The sequence below is a fragment of the Hyperolius riggenbachi genome, chromosome 3 (assembly GCF_040937935.1).
Source record: "Hyperolius riggenbachi isolate aHypRig1 chromosome 3, aHypRig1.pri, whole genome shotgun sequence".
Classification (NCBI taxonomy): domain Eukaryota; kingdom Metazoa; phylum Chordata; class Amphibia; order Anura; family Hyperoliidae; genus Hyperolius; species Hyperolius riggenbachi.
In genome coordinates this window covers 222,906,944-222,921,801 of record NC_090648.1, presented here as the reverse complement: position 1 = coordinate 222,921,801, position 14,858 = coordinate 222,906,944, and the positions used below count along the sequence as shown (strand labels likewise).

General features: G+C 41.9%; 1 protein-coding gene across 5 annotated transcripts in view; it reads left to right on the top strand.

The window, feature by feature from the left end:
- The window catches only part of ALPK3 (alpha kinase 3), a 182,417-nt gene that overhangs the window by 32,195 nt on the left and 135,364 nt on the right, over positions 1-14,858 (top strand). For 2 of the 5 annotated variants that reach the window (XM_068275812.1, XM_068275811.1), the window contains exon 2: positions 8,900-8,964. The exons of the other annotated variants lie outside the window; for them this stretch is intronic. The gene's annotated coding sequence lies outside the window, so the exon portion shown is untranslated. The remainder of the gene's footprint in view (positions 1-8,899; positions 8,965-14,858) is intronic. 5 annotated transcript variants of the gene reach the window in all.

Below are 14,858 nucleotides of genomic sequence, written 5' to 3'. Positions count from 1 at the left end.
AAGCTTGTCACCATAAATCTATCCCTCTTCATCTGTGAGCAGACAGAAATACTTTGCAAAGTTTGTTAAAAAAAATAGTTAAATGTTATATTGTAAATACAATGAGTAAAGCTAAAATGATGCTTATGTGAACAATTAAAATAAGTAGAAAAATAAGTAATATAAAGATATTATACCAAAAATCTGCAAAATCAGAGCTACACAAAACTTACATAGAAATATGACTATGGTAGGGATTAGATTGTGAGCCCCTCTGAGGGACAGTTAAGTGACAAGACAATATACTCTGTACAGCTCTGCAGAAGATGTTGGTGCTGTATAAATACTTGTAATAAATCATAATAATTTCAGTTCTAAGCTTTTACGTATTAGGACATAATAACAATCTTTTGATCTTTAGCAGGTTCCCAAATTTTTTTTACATCTAATCTTAGGTATAATACAGTATACAACAGATTTCTAGGTGAAAATTATTTAATAGAAATAAATAGAAACAATTTGGAGAAAACTAAGAGTACTTCATGATTCAGCAACTTCTAAATCTACCTTTAGCAGCATTAACTTGAAGTAACTATTTTGGGTAGGAACTTATCAATCTTTGAAATCGTTGCGGTGGAATTTTGGCACACTCTATTGACAACATTACTTCAGTTGACTTAAGTTTACAGGCATTAGTTTATGCACAGCTTTCTTAACCACTTCGCGTCCCTGGGCTTTTCCCCCTAAAAATCCCAAGCAATTTTCAACATTTCACACGCTTCCCATTCATTAGCCAATAACTTTATCAGCCCTTATCACACATAAATGATCTATAAAAAAATTTTTCCCACCAATGAGGCTTTCTTTGGGTGGTACATTTTCCTAAGAATTATTTTATTTTGCATGCATTTTAAAAGGAATAAGGAGAATAAAAACTGAAAAAGTCATTATTTCTCAGTTTTCAACACTTACAGTTTGAAAATAAAAAGTTTTACTGTAGATCAAACCCACACATTTTATTTGCCCATGTGTCCTGTTTATTTCAACAATTAATTTATGTTCCTAGTACAATGTATGGCAACAATATATTACTTGTAAATAAAGGTGTATTTAAAAAAAAAAATTTGCATTGCACTTTATCAGTAATCACAAGCTGTATTTGCCAAAAAAACTAATATACGCTGAAAGCATACATATAATAAAAAAACTAAGCCCATTTATTAGCTCCCACCCCCGTAGTTAGCCAGATGTGCCCCTCCCCCCTCCATAGATAGCCAGGTGTGCCCCTTTACTCCCCCACCCCCCATAGATAGCCAAGTGTGCCCCTTTTATCTCCCCCAGTATAGATAGCCAGATGTACCCCTTATTAGCCCCTCCCCTATACAAAAAGGCCAGATATGCCCCTTTATACCCCACCCCTATTTTCAGCTAGGTGTCCCCTTTGTTCTCCCCCCTCCAATAGACAGCCAGATGTACCCATCTATTCCCCCCACCCCCTATGGATAGCCAGGTGTGCCCCTTTAACCCTCCCCCAGTATAGCCGAATGTGCCTCTATTAGCCCCGTCCCCATATAAAATGCTAAGTGTGCATTTGACCCCCACAAAAATTTGCCAGAACAGCTGCTTAATCCCCCCTTCCCCCATAGATAGCCAGATGTGCTGCATTATTCCCCCCTCCCCATGGATAGCCAGACCATTTGCGCCCCCCCCCCCATATAGATAGCAAAGTGTGCCTCTGCCCCCCTGCCCTATAGATAGCCATGTGCCACCCCAACCCCCCCACCCCAGATAGTCATGTGTGGCGAAATGCTGACCCCCCAACCCTCCCCCTCTTCTTCCCCCATGCTGCAACGCTGGATAAGCATGAAAACAACATACCTCACCTCGTTCCAGCGCGATCAGCCTCCCCTCCGTGCATCACCGCTGCCTGTATCTTAATGCCGAACGGATTGGGTCCCGGCTTGATGACATCATCAAGCTGGGACCCGATCCGTTCGGCATAATGACACAGGCAGCGGTAATGCACGGAGGGGAGGCTGATCGCACGCTGGAACGAGGTGAGGTATGATGTTTTCATGCTAATCCTGCATTGCAGCATGGGGGAAGAAGGGGGGGGGGGGAGATGCTCAAATAAAAGGGATCGAGCGGGGAGTGGGAGGGTCGGACCCCCGGGAGGGAATCCTTAGTTAGTGTAGTTAATGTAGTTAGTGTGCTCATTAAAGTGAAGTGACTTATAATCACGTCGTGTGGCTTTCGTGAGCCACTTACAACGACGTGATTATACTGTAGTTAGGATGTGAACTGGTTAAAGGACACCCAAAGCGAAAATAAATTATTGAAATAAATGATTGTATCTATCTTCCTTCTCCTAAAAATGACTTTTTAAGATATTCCACAGTTGTATTTAATGTTTAAATCTACTTTTTAAGTTTTAACTGTTTTATTGGTTTTTGCTCAATCACACATTCATTGAAGTATGCCAGAGCTAAAATCTATGAACTATTGACCCTTTTTATCTCTTTCCTGCTCTCAGAAGCCATTTTCTGCTAGGAAAGTGGTTTTTTTTAGTTGTAATTTCTTATCAGTGAGGGTCATACTGTAGTCACTTCCTGGCTGAGTCAGGGCTGAGTCAGCCACTTACATACCTGATATTTAACTCTTTCAGGCCGAGAAAGGAAAAAAGGAACACAGCATAGTTATTAGTGTGCTTGGTACTGTACATACCCATGTTTATCTCATCATGTCACACGTCACTTCGGGTATCCTTTAAGGTCTCAATTTCAAGCAGGGCATCGCAATACCTGATTCTTTGCTTTTTAACTATTATCTTGAAGATTTGCTGACATCATTGAGATCACTGTCCTGTGGTGTGATTAAATGTCGGCCCAACTTTAACCTTCACACAGATGGCCTCTCATTGGACTCTACAATACGTTGTTATACATAGCACTTAATGCTCGACTCAATTACTGAAGGTGCTCAGGTCCTATGGTTGCAAAACAAGTCTAAATCTTGACCTCTTCACATTGACAGCTGGTATCAGGGGTTTGTTCTGATATGGTGTATTTTGTTTTCGCCAAATGTGGCTCTATATATTTTATGGCTAAACATTTCCACTTTAGTCTTGTCTGTCAACAGGACATAGCTTCAGAAGTCTTGTGGTTTGCTCAGATGCAACTTTGCAACCCTGAGATGTGCTGCTATGTTCTTTTAGGAGAGACGAGGCTTTATTTTGGCAACTCTTCCAAATAAATTATACTTGTTCAGTCTTTTTCTAATTCTAAGAGATGAACTTTAATATTTAAGATGGTAAAAAAGGTCTGCAGAGAAACTCTTGGGGTTATTGCAGCTTTTCTGAGCATTGTGCGGGCTGACCTTGAGGTGAATTTGGTAGGCCATCTACTCCTGGGAAGATTGGCAGTTGTCATGAATGTTATCCACTTGTGAATGGCTGTTGAATGATGGCGTTCGGATTGTTTGTTAATGGCTTTATAACCCTTCCCAGTTTGATGATCAGCAATAACTGTTTTTATAAGATCATTCCTGGCATTGCGTTAACACACAACTGAATGCACCAGACTAGCAAGCTGCTAAAATCCCTGCTTTCAGTTATTTTCAATGAATCAAGTGCATTTGATTAGCAGCACCTGGCTGATACTGGTAATTACAATTACTTAATTCCTATGGAATTAGTAAGGAAGTCCTTAACTTTTCACACTTTGCTTCTGCATTTTGTCTTAATCTTTGTTAAATAAATGTTTGCATGCTCTGATACTATTATTTATTGGATTTATATAGCGCCAACATATTACGCAGCGCTGTACAATACATAGGATAACAGACAGTGATAACAGGGGTGACAGCACAATACAGGTAATAGGCAATAGATACAACAAAATAATTACAATCACAGCTATTGCTGGTTCAGCCCTGCTCTCAACTAAAATTGTCAATAACCGGTGTGTTCAGGTATAGTGCAAGATGCTATAAATCACTAAAACATACAGGGTATCCTACTTAGGAATATATATGGTTTATACTGTAATAGATACAACAATACAGGTAATAAGCTATAAGCTACACAACTTAATACAGGTAATACAATGCCAGGTCATACACTGGGGTGTTAGTGCTAATATTACAAGTTCACATAATTCTGGGTAGAGTGCACATTGCACAATCAATTTTGATACACAACGGAGAGGGCCTTGCCAAAGGCTTACCATCTAGAGGGAGGGGGTGGTGACACAAAAGGAGGGGAGGGGGGATATGTGGCTGTCCATTTGAGGTTATATTTAGGTTATTATAAGACCTGCTAAAGACCAGATTATTTTCTTTTTATTGTGGCCGCGATTCGCAAGTTTTCAGTTGCATAATGCATGCATTATAATGCATTCAAATGTGTGTGAACTGTAATGGAGACTGGACATAGACTTGAATGCAAAGCCTGCATGCCGCGAGTTAGAATAACACAGTTACAACGCTTTACTATGAACAACTCCATAGAATTGTATGGGCAGTGAGTTGACAAGCAGAATGATTCTGCAATGCAAATGACCACTGCGAACCTAGCCGTAACCTGCAAAAAAGAATATTGCTTTTTTTACTGACTTCTTGGAATAATAATCATGACTAGGGAAGAGTGATTGAGCAACGTAAGTTCTTGCAGTGAATCTTGGGATGATTACTGGCTAGCCATCCTTCTGGATCACCGCTACAATGGAAAAATGTCAGTTTCTACCCAACCTGGTACAAGAGAAATAGAAGCTTACCCACCTGAACATGCATGTACACTTCTTGGTGGCATTGCTGATGCACTCCACCCAGCTCATGCTGCCAGCTAGCAATGCAGTCTACTCTCCGTCTCAGGGCCCACTGCCTCTTCCTTCTGCTGCTGCTGACGCCACTGAGTACTCTATTGACGCAACTTGTATTTACACTTGTGGGTAGCATTGCCTCTCCATGCTTAAAGGAATACTATCGATTCACATATTTTTTTCAATTGACACAGGAATTGTTTGGGAAGTGCTGCTAAGTACTGGTGTATACATTTTAGTAGCAACTTCTTTGTTTACTGTTAGCAAAATACTTTCAAAGTTTACTGACGCCAAAACTGACGGCTGACTGAGCCATGAGGATAGGGGAAATTCCCCTCACACTTGATCAGTTAACTCTATGGGCTTGATTCACAAAGCGGTGCTAACCTACTTAGCACGTCTAAAGTTCCTATGCGCGTGCTAAGTCCCATAGGCTTTAATGGGCACTTCGCACGGAGCGCCCTGCATGTGTGCGCGTAAAGTTTTACGCGCATAAAGTTTTGCGCGTGAAAAGCTCGTTTAGACATGCTAAAGAGGTTTTCACAGGCGTGCTAACAGTTAGCACTGCTTTGTGAATCAAGCCCTATGTGTAACTCTGTGTGTGACAGAGAGAGACAGGACACATGAGCTGCAGCTGTTGGGAGCTCTGTTTCTGACTGAGGTGTCTGAAGAGAGCAGAGGAAATGTAACTAATTTTCACAGCATTTCATACTGTTTTTGCTTTCAGAGTTTGATATGTTTGATATTTGCTTTCTGTAGTCTGATATGCAACTTTGGCTGTGCATTGAAGCAGACACCCCTTCTGCAATTGATTTGTCCCAATATAGCAATATAGTATTCCTTTAAGAAACATATGTTTAACCAAGTGCCAGTACCCTGGGTGATCTTATATTAGTGAAAAATATGGGAACTAAACATGTGAACACTGTGGTGCATCTCCCAATGCCTGTCCATTTCCCTCAGCAGTGCAGAATATGTGCTCTAAATTGTTGGCCTTTATATTTGTTTAATTGATGTGACCCTTGAATACTTTTAATGTTACGTAGAATGTTCCTACATATTTAGTATGCACGATGAGTCAGAGCTTGTTTGAACAGAGGTCTCTAAGTAGACTTCAAGGAACTCCCAACATGCCAGGACCAAAATATACGGCTGCCTGAAGCGGCTTATTCCTTTACAGGTTAGTTAGGGCTATGCTGCTCTGGTCATCTCAGCTTATTTCATTACCTGTGTTCACTCACATATGTATTTCTGATATCCATTTGTTTGTAGAAGGAAAAAAACAGCAATAAAATAGTAACATGTAGCTTCTGTAAGGTTAGGTTCACAGTGGTCAGTTACATGATGCGTGCTTATCATGAGTGTGAACTGCAATAGGGACTGGAAATAGACTGAGTTGGCATGCAAAAATATTCTGCAATGCAACTGACTGTGAACCTAGCCTTAGCTGAATAAACTGATTACTTCTTTGCACAACTTATTATACATATAACATCAATAATCATGCATGCATCCAGGCCTCCCATGTCTCCTTGTTCCAGTCCTCCCACATCACATGACCGTGATCCCAGGGGGCAGGGAGCAGATGAAGCATGTTAGGAAGGCCCAGCCCGTGGGCCAAAACTGGTTATCAGATTTGGCCCTCAGGCGGTTTCCCCACTTTGCATTATGTTTGGCTCACTCTAGACCACCAGAGAAGCTACATTGGAGGGTAAGCCCTAGATCACCTAGATAGCCATATGGGGAGGGGTAACGCACTAGATATCAGGAAACTGTATAGGAGAGGAAAGGGGGCCACTAGACACCTGGAAACTAAATGGGGGGGGGAGGGGTTGTAGACACCAGGAAACTGTATAGGAGAGGGAGGGGGCCACTAGACACCTGGGAACTGTATGGGGAAAGGAGGGGGCCACTAGACACCAGGAAACTGTATAGGGGAGGGAGAACATCAGGGAACAGTATAGATGAGGAGTGAGGACAAATAAACACCAGAAAACAGTATAGGGGAGGGAGGAAGGCCACTAGACACCACTAGGAGAGGAGGAGGGTCACTAGAGGAATGAGGGGGGCAAAAGACACTAGGGGATGGAGGGGGAGTTATTAGACACCAGGGAACTTTTTTAAATAAGATACAGAGGTGGCCACTAAACATTGAAGGTTGGCACGCCACTTGGTCTTAAAACTCAATTTCGGCCCACTTTGTATTTGAGTTTGACACCCCTGATCTAATGGAATGCCAGGGTTGCAAGGTTTCTCCTTTTAACCATGAGGCTGATTACTTGTATTTAATTGATGTATTATCACTGAAATGGCTTGTGTCACAGCTTCCAGAACACAAGTGTAAATAAATCAGCAATAACGCTTGACAAAATCCTCACACTGTATGAAGATGACCTTAAGAAAGCTGTGAGTGTGCCAGTGAATGTACTGTAGCTAAGGATAAATAGAGTTAGCATGGTAGGAAAAAATGAAAGCTAGGGTTTCCAGACAGTCCTGTTCCCCACTTCCAAGTAATGAGAAGAGTTGTCTGCTACCATTGGAGGTTTTAAAAGACTTTTTGAAAAGTTTATCTTTTAGCTTGCTGAATTGTTACGTTCTGTTACTCACTGTGGTGCTAATCTGGGTCTATAATCATTGCAGAAAAATGTCCTGTCTCAGGACCTGGAAACTGGTTGGGAGTTGGCCACAGATGTTTAACTACTTATACTAAATCTGCAAAGGAAGTCCCATGAATGTAGCCCAATTGAGTGGCACAATGTGCCCGATGCTAAATAGAAGCAAGATACCACTAACTACTGATGGTGCTCATATTGTATAAACACCTAAATTTAATAGATGTTTCATATAGCCAACCTGCCCGTGGCATAACTGCAAATCATGCCTCCCCTCCCCCCCAATCATGCCTCCCCCCCCTAAAAAAACTTTAATGGGGCCCTAAGACATTTACACATCTTTTCTTGAATCTCATGGTCCCAGGGTCATAAAACAAGTGTGGCCATCATAATACCCCACCCAATTACACGTGTAGCCCCACAACACCTGACCTGGAGGATGGACCCCTGTATCAGAGGGAGGAAGGTAAGTAATTAGGGCCCCTAAAAGATACGGGCATTCCTGTGGTTGTCGAGGCTGCTCCACTATAGTTACGCCCCTGCTAAGCTTGCAATGCTTGGCTGTGCAGTCCAACGGATATCAGGCATTCAGCTATACCAGTGGTGGCAAACCTATGGCACACATGCCAGACATAGCATGCAGAGCCCAGCTTTAGCTACCTACCCTTCCTATGCTCACCCAGCTGCAGTACCCTCTCTTCTGCTTGCTGCAGTTACCTACCGCCACACACCCTACCATCTGCAGCTACAAACTCTTTCTACATACCACCTTCTTAGCTGCAGCTACCTACCCTCCATACACCCACTACACTGCAGTACCTAACTCTCCCTACCTAGCTTTAGCTACCTACCCTCCCTCCTGCCCAGTTACAGCTACCTAACTTCTCTACCTATCCTACACTCCATCCCCCCTGCAGCAGTTACCTTCTCTACCTCCCACAGCAACCTACCCTACCTAACCTTCCTCCACCCCAGCTACCTCCTGAGATCCCAGAGAAGCTCAGCCTGGACGGTATTGATATGGTTGAGTTGCTACCTGCTAGGTTGAGGTAATTGCTGCAATTTATTGTGAGGTGATTGATGCTTTTTAAATATGGGGTAATTTCTGCATTTCAAATGTGAGGTGGTTGATGCATTTCAAATGTGGGGTAATTGCTGCATTTCATCTGTGGGGGTAATTGCTGCTATGCATATGTGGGGTGAGTGCTGCAGTTCAAATGCAGGGCAATTACTGATTTTCATATATAGGGGTAATTGCTGCCTTTTATATATGCAGTAACTATATTTCATATGTGGGGTAATTGCTGCATTGTAAATGTAGAGTGCCCTTTAATGTATGAGCTACTTTTTTTAACTAAACCTCAGTATACAGTGTAAATTGCCGTGTTAGCACTCTGTAATAAGTGGATTTTGAGCTGCAGTTTGGGAACTTGGTCTATTAAAAGGTTTGCCATTACTAAGCTATACAATAACTGAGCAATATTCATGCAGGCTATGGACTGTTTACTGGTTTGGAACATGTTAAAGGGCACCTGACTCGAGGCAAACTACCTCAGGTAAGCATAGATGTATTTTCATGCTGGATCCACATACGCCTGTGTATTGTCTGTTTCTCTACTTGTTCCTACCAGTCCAGGTAATCAATTCTTGATCATTTGACTTTTGGCTAAAGTCAAATGTTCAGACAGGAACAGGCAGGCATGCAGCTATTTTCCCTCCTATCGCCCTCTCATTTCCTCTCTTAAGTGGAGTGAATGGAGAGCGTAAGAGGAGGTTATGGGAGGATGATAGGAGAGAACATTACAATAAGCCTGACTCTTCCTATCTGAACATTTTACATTAGCCAAAAGTCAAATTTGGCTTCAACTAGACTGACTCCAATTACTGGATAGTTTGGTAAAATGAACATTTTCTACTATTGCAAATGTGGCCAATTTAATTTTTTCTGCCCCACCCCCACCACTTCAAACAGTTACTGCTTATGCTGCCCTTTCACTTTGGAACTCCCTGCCACCCCCAATTAGGACATCTTCATCCCTGGGAGCATTTAAGTCCAAACAGGAAGTCCACCTGTTTAGTCTGGTATTTCATCAAAAAACTGACTATTTCCTCTGTAACACAGCAACTCCTGCAACTACTGTATGTATTGATCTGAGACATATCTACACACGAGTCCTATGGGAGAAAAGCACTTTACAAGCACTTTACAAATGTTATTGTATTGCATGATATTGTATTGTATGGTAGCTTTATAATATCAGGCAGTGAGTGCTGTCAGATTTTAGTGACAAGAAATCTCTATAGCATGTCAGCCTCCCTGCAGAGGTAAGGAATGAGATTCAGTTGTGTAGTCATATGGCTGTATTTTCCTCGTGTATTCAAGAAAAACCCTTTCTGACAGAAATATGGAAGCTTCAGCTGAACTCTTTCTCCTACAGAGAATGTAACATTTTCTGCCTTTCATGCTGATCCTGTGCTGTTAATACAATTTTTAGCTATTGACTCACAATGACTTAACTCTGGCAGGCTGCATATTTGCTCCAGGTCACTGACTCACACAGTCATAAGGTCAGCATGGTGGATAGGTGGCTAGTGTTCTTAGGAGGGAAGGTCAGCAATGCCATCGTATATAAACCTCTTAGTACATAAACCCCCTAATTGTGTAATGAAATGCTTCCTGGAAAGATGACTTTATCTTGAAGAATGCTATAAAAGGGTGAAAGCAAAAATTGTACATAACAATCAAATAATTTTATCTTCTTTGCAATTCAGGAGTATTTGAGGACACTTTCGCATGTACACTCAATCAGCATATTAAACTCAAAACATGTTGACTATTTTTTGTCTGCTTTAACTTGCATGCATTTAGAGCGTGCTCAATAAAATGATTGAGGATCTTTTAGTATCAGATTTGCTAAGTGGTGAATCAACCAAAAATGCCTAAAACCACAAGACACATGTAGTGCACCTGTGGGCTTTAGCAGGAGTAACAGTAGGTTTCACTACCTTGTTGCCCAGGTTCTAAATGTCCAGCACTGGACACTACTCAGAGTCATAAGTTAAGCCAGGCCTCGCTTGAAGTTGATTCAACTTGATCTCAAATAGTTTTAACGACTTAAGTCTATTTGGACAGATATATCCATCCATATAGACTGTGCAGCTCTTGCTGCCTGAGGCGCACAATCGCGTGCGCTCCCACCGCCTGCCGTTAGCCCCCCGATCAATGAATGGGAATATAATTCCTTATCAGAGGCCACAGTCTGTCTGCAAAAAAAAGTTTCCCATCCTCTTTCTAGTTCTTGGAAGCAAGATCGTTCGCTTTCAGGACTTTTTGACTGTGGCCATCTTGTGGCCATATAGTAAACTACACTCACATAGATTTTTTACTAAATAATTACATTATATTACATTTAAAATTAGCTGTTTACCTCCCACACCAAAAATTACCCAAATAAACAACATAAATAGTTACCTAAGGGTCTGAACTTTTTAAATATGCATGTCAAGAGAGTATATTATTATATTTTTTTTAAATTACCGTATAAACTTGTAAATAGTGATGGACGCAAATTGAAAAAATGCACCTTTATTTCTAAATAAAATACCGGCGCCATAAATTGTGATAGGGACATCATTTAAATGGTGTAATAACCAGGACAAATGGGCAAATAAAATACATGAGTTTTAAGTACGGTAGCATGTATTAATTTCAAACTATAATGGCCAAAATCTGAGAAATAATGATTGTTTTCCATTTCTGTCTTAATCTTCTTGTTAAAATGGGTTTAGAAACATAATTCTTAGTAAAATGTACCACCCAAAGAAAGCATAATTAGTGGCGGAAAAAAAAGCAAAATATAGATCAATTAATTGTGATAAGTAGTTATAAAGTTATTGGTGAATGAATGGGAGGTGAAAGTTGCTCGGATGCATAAGGTGAATAACACTGTAGGCTGAAGTGGTTAAAGAAGCACTGTCTTTGGTACATACTATTTTCTGAGTCTCACATGTCTGAGGTCTGTTCTTCTTTACCAGGGAATTACTATTTAGTTTCCAAAGCTAATTTCTACTTTCAATAGACAGCACTTAGGCCCATTGATGGTCTCCATAGGTGTAGCAATCACCCCTGCCACCCCTGCCTTCGCTGGGGGGGGGCCCAGAGGCTTTGGGGCCCTTCCACCTCCCTCTACCCAACAGCAAGTGCAGCCAATTAGCAAAGAAACCTCCCCATTCACTCACAAAAACAGTGTGTGGGAGCGTGTGTAATTCTTTCCTGCTTCCAGCGGTTGCTTTACAGCAGAACACTCTCCACTGCCATTCGCCGGCTCCCAATCCTGTGGGGCTCGGAGACAAAGGGGGCCCCCGCTATCATTTTTGCAGGGGGGCCCAATTAGGACTAGTTACACCCCTGACGGTCTCCCTGAATTAGTAGGGCATTCTTCTTTCTCTAACAATGTCCATTTCAGGCACAGCTTCAACTGTTCATTCCCTAAAGACTGAGCTGTATATAGTGTAGACAACCCTGGCCTCTGATATTTGGCTGAATACGCTTAGCTTAGGCACCATTACTCTTGTGGATGACTAACAAGCAACACCACCTGGAACAAAGGGGCAGAAAACCAAGGCACGTGGGCTTTCCCTTTAGAAACCTTACCCAATGTCCAGTAGTTTCTTTTTGGTGACTAGACTTGGCTTAGTACCCTCATGTCTTCTTATTTCTGACCAGCCTCACAGTAGAAAGATGTCTCCAGCCAGTGACTTTACCTGCAATTTTCCCGTTTACCAAACCTGGGCTGGCCTTTTCACACACTACTAGCACTTGACAAAACTGAAAAGATAATTTATATGACAACCACCAGGTAACTTCTCATGGGTCATCACTCTGGCAAAGCTGTACTTTACTTAGCTTTACTGACCACTCTCTCGCCTAGTCCTTTGTACTGCAGCCATCTGATCTAACGTGTATGACCTTAGCCTGTTACCGACTCCGATTCTGCCTAGCTCACCGTACTGCAGGCAGCCAGCTGATATTGTGTATTGGTCCACATAGCACCTAGCGTGATACAACCTCTAAAGTGCACACTACACTGCAGTACAATTATGTGAACAGGCTCCTTAAAGAGAACCTGAGGTGGGCAGATGGGGGCAGATGGGACACAGAGGCACGTTCTCTGCCTCATAACATGCCTCTGTGTACTAGGTTTGAATCCTAGCCAGGCCACTATCTGCATGGAGTTTGTATGTTTTTCATATTTGCATGGGTTTCTTACAGGGTCTTGAGTTTCTTCTAACAATCCAAAAACAAACTTGTAAGTTAATTGTGTTCTGGCAAAGCTGACGCTAGAATTCTCTACTGACACTAGATTGTGAGCCGCTCTGAGTGCCAGTGTGTGATGTGCATTGTTCAATGTAACTGTAAAATTCAGCAGAAAATGTGCCAGCACTATATGAATGCATAGTAATAATGGCAGAACATTAAAGTGCATAAACATATGTAGGATTTGGTGGACCATTACATTTTTACAGTTTATATGACAGTGTTAATAACCATCAAATAAGTAATAACATTGAAGATGTCACACCCATATCTTCCTTGTTACTTATTCAGCTGTTGCTTCTGGCTTCTCATATGGCCCTGATGAGTCAGGCGAGGATCTGATTCCCTCACAGAGTTCAGTAGCGAGGTTACAGGCCGGCTGAGAAGACATCACAGGCCGAAGATTGCATGCATGATAGGCCTGCTGTCTGCACACCTGTGCTTGTGGTAACCCATCGTAAACGCATTACAACATCTTAAATTTGGCACTGCAGAGTATATTAAAAATGGATATACACCCCTCCCCTAACTGAAAGGAAATACAGGGCTGAGCAGAAGGAAAACATAGACAGGCGGACATAACTGCCACCGTTAATGCAATGCTTCTGAAAGATAGAGTAGATAAACTATAATAATAAGATGAGGAGGTATTATAGGGGTAAAGTGATACAATGCTAAGGTAAGGAAATTCACATTTATTTATTGTATTTATAAAGTGGCAACATATTACGCAGCACTGGACATTAGTTAAGGTCACAGACAATATTTAGGGGTGACATACAGCAATAAGACAATACAAGAATACATGCAAACCAGATCACGCAGCACAGTATAGGTATAAGTACAAGGTAATGCTTAGTCAGTCACTGGATGGGAGCATGGAGATTAGGCAAGTCGAGTTCACTCAGATCCATAGGATGGGTGTATGGTAATGGAGATGCGTGAACAGGTAGGAGACACAAGGATGAAGATCCTGCTGAAGGCTTACAATCTAAAGGGGGAGGTAGGGGCACAAAAGGTAGGGGACCAGAGTTCAGCTGTGGTTTAGAGCACCAGTGAGGGGGGGTAGGCAAGAGTGAAAAAGTGCGTTTTGAGGGAGTTCTTAAAGATGATGAAGGAGAGGGCAACCCTAATGGGGGAGTGGGTGGTAGGGAGTTCCATAGTGTTGGAGCAGCTGTTGAGAAGTCTTAGAGGTGTGCATGGGACTGGGTGATGCGGGGGTTCATTGGATTCAGCATCAGTTCATTGGAGGAGCAGAGTGATTGGCTAGGTGTGTACCGGAGTGAGTGGCTAGAGTGGATAATTCTGGCTGCCACATTCATGACGTACTGCAGCGGGGCAATTTGGGTCATAGGGAGACGAGACAGAAGGGCATTGCAGTAGTCAAGGCGGGAAATTATGAGGGCATGAATGAGAAGTTTGGTGGTGACAGAGGTCAGGAAAGACATGGATGTTTATGGCTTCAGAGCCTACAATATTTATCTTGTACAATTTCTAACCATTCTTGCTTTTATTTTTGCTTTATAGTCCTTCTTTTTCTCCTAACAACTTCCATATTCTCTCTTTTGTCTTAATTCTTCCATATTACTTTCTACTAAGTAATGGAATTCTTGAGAGTTTTTCTAGGTTTCTTTTAGTTTGGAAGTTGTAAGGGCATGTATATTGTAATGTTATACTGAGAATAGAGATGGCTCAAACCTCCGATTTTCGGTTCGCGAACCTCGAACGCGAACCTCCACAAAAAGTTTGGTTCGTGCGAACTTTTGCGAACCGCAATAGACTTCAATGGGGAGGCGAACTTCGAAAATTAGAAATATTTATGCTGGCCACAAAAGTGATGGAAAAGATGTTTCAAGGGGTCTAACATCTGAGTTTTTGCATGGGGGAGTGGGATACACACCAAAAGTCCCAGGGAAAAATCTGGATTTGACGCAAAGCAGCGTTTTAAGGGCAGAAATCACATTGCATGCTAAATTGGAGGCCTAAAATGCTTTAACCTGCCTGGCGTTCTATTAAGATCGCCAGGGAGGCTGCGGGAGGTTTTTTTTTTAATAAAAAAAAAACTATTTCATGCAGCCAACTGAAAGTTGGCTGCATGAAAGCCCACTAGAGGGCGCTCCGGAGGCGTTCTTC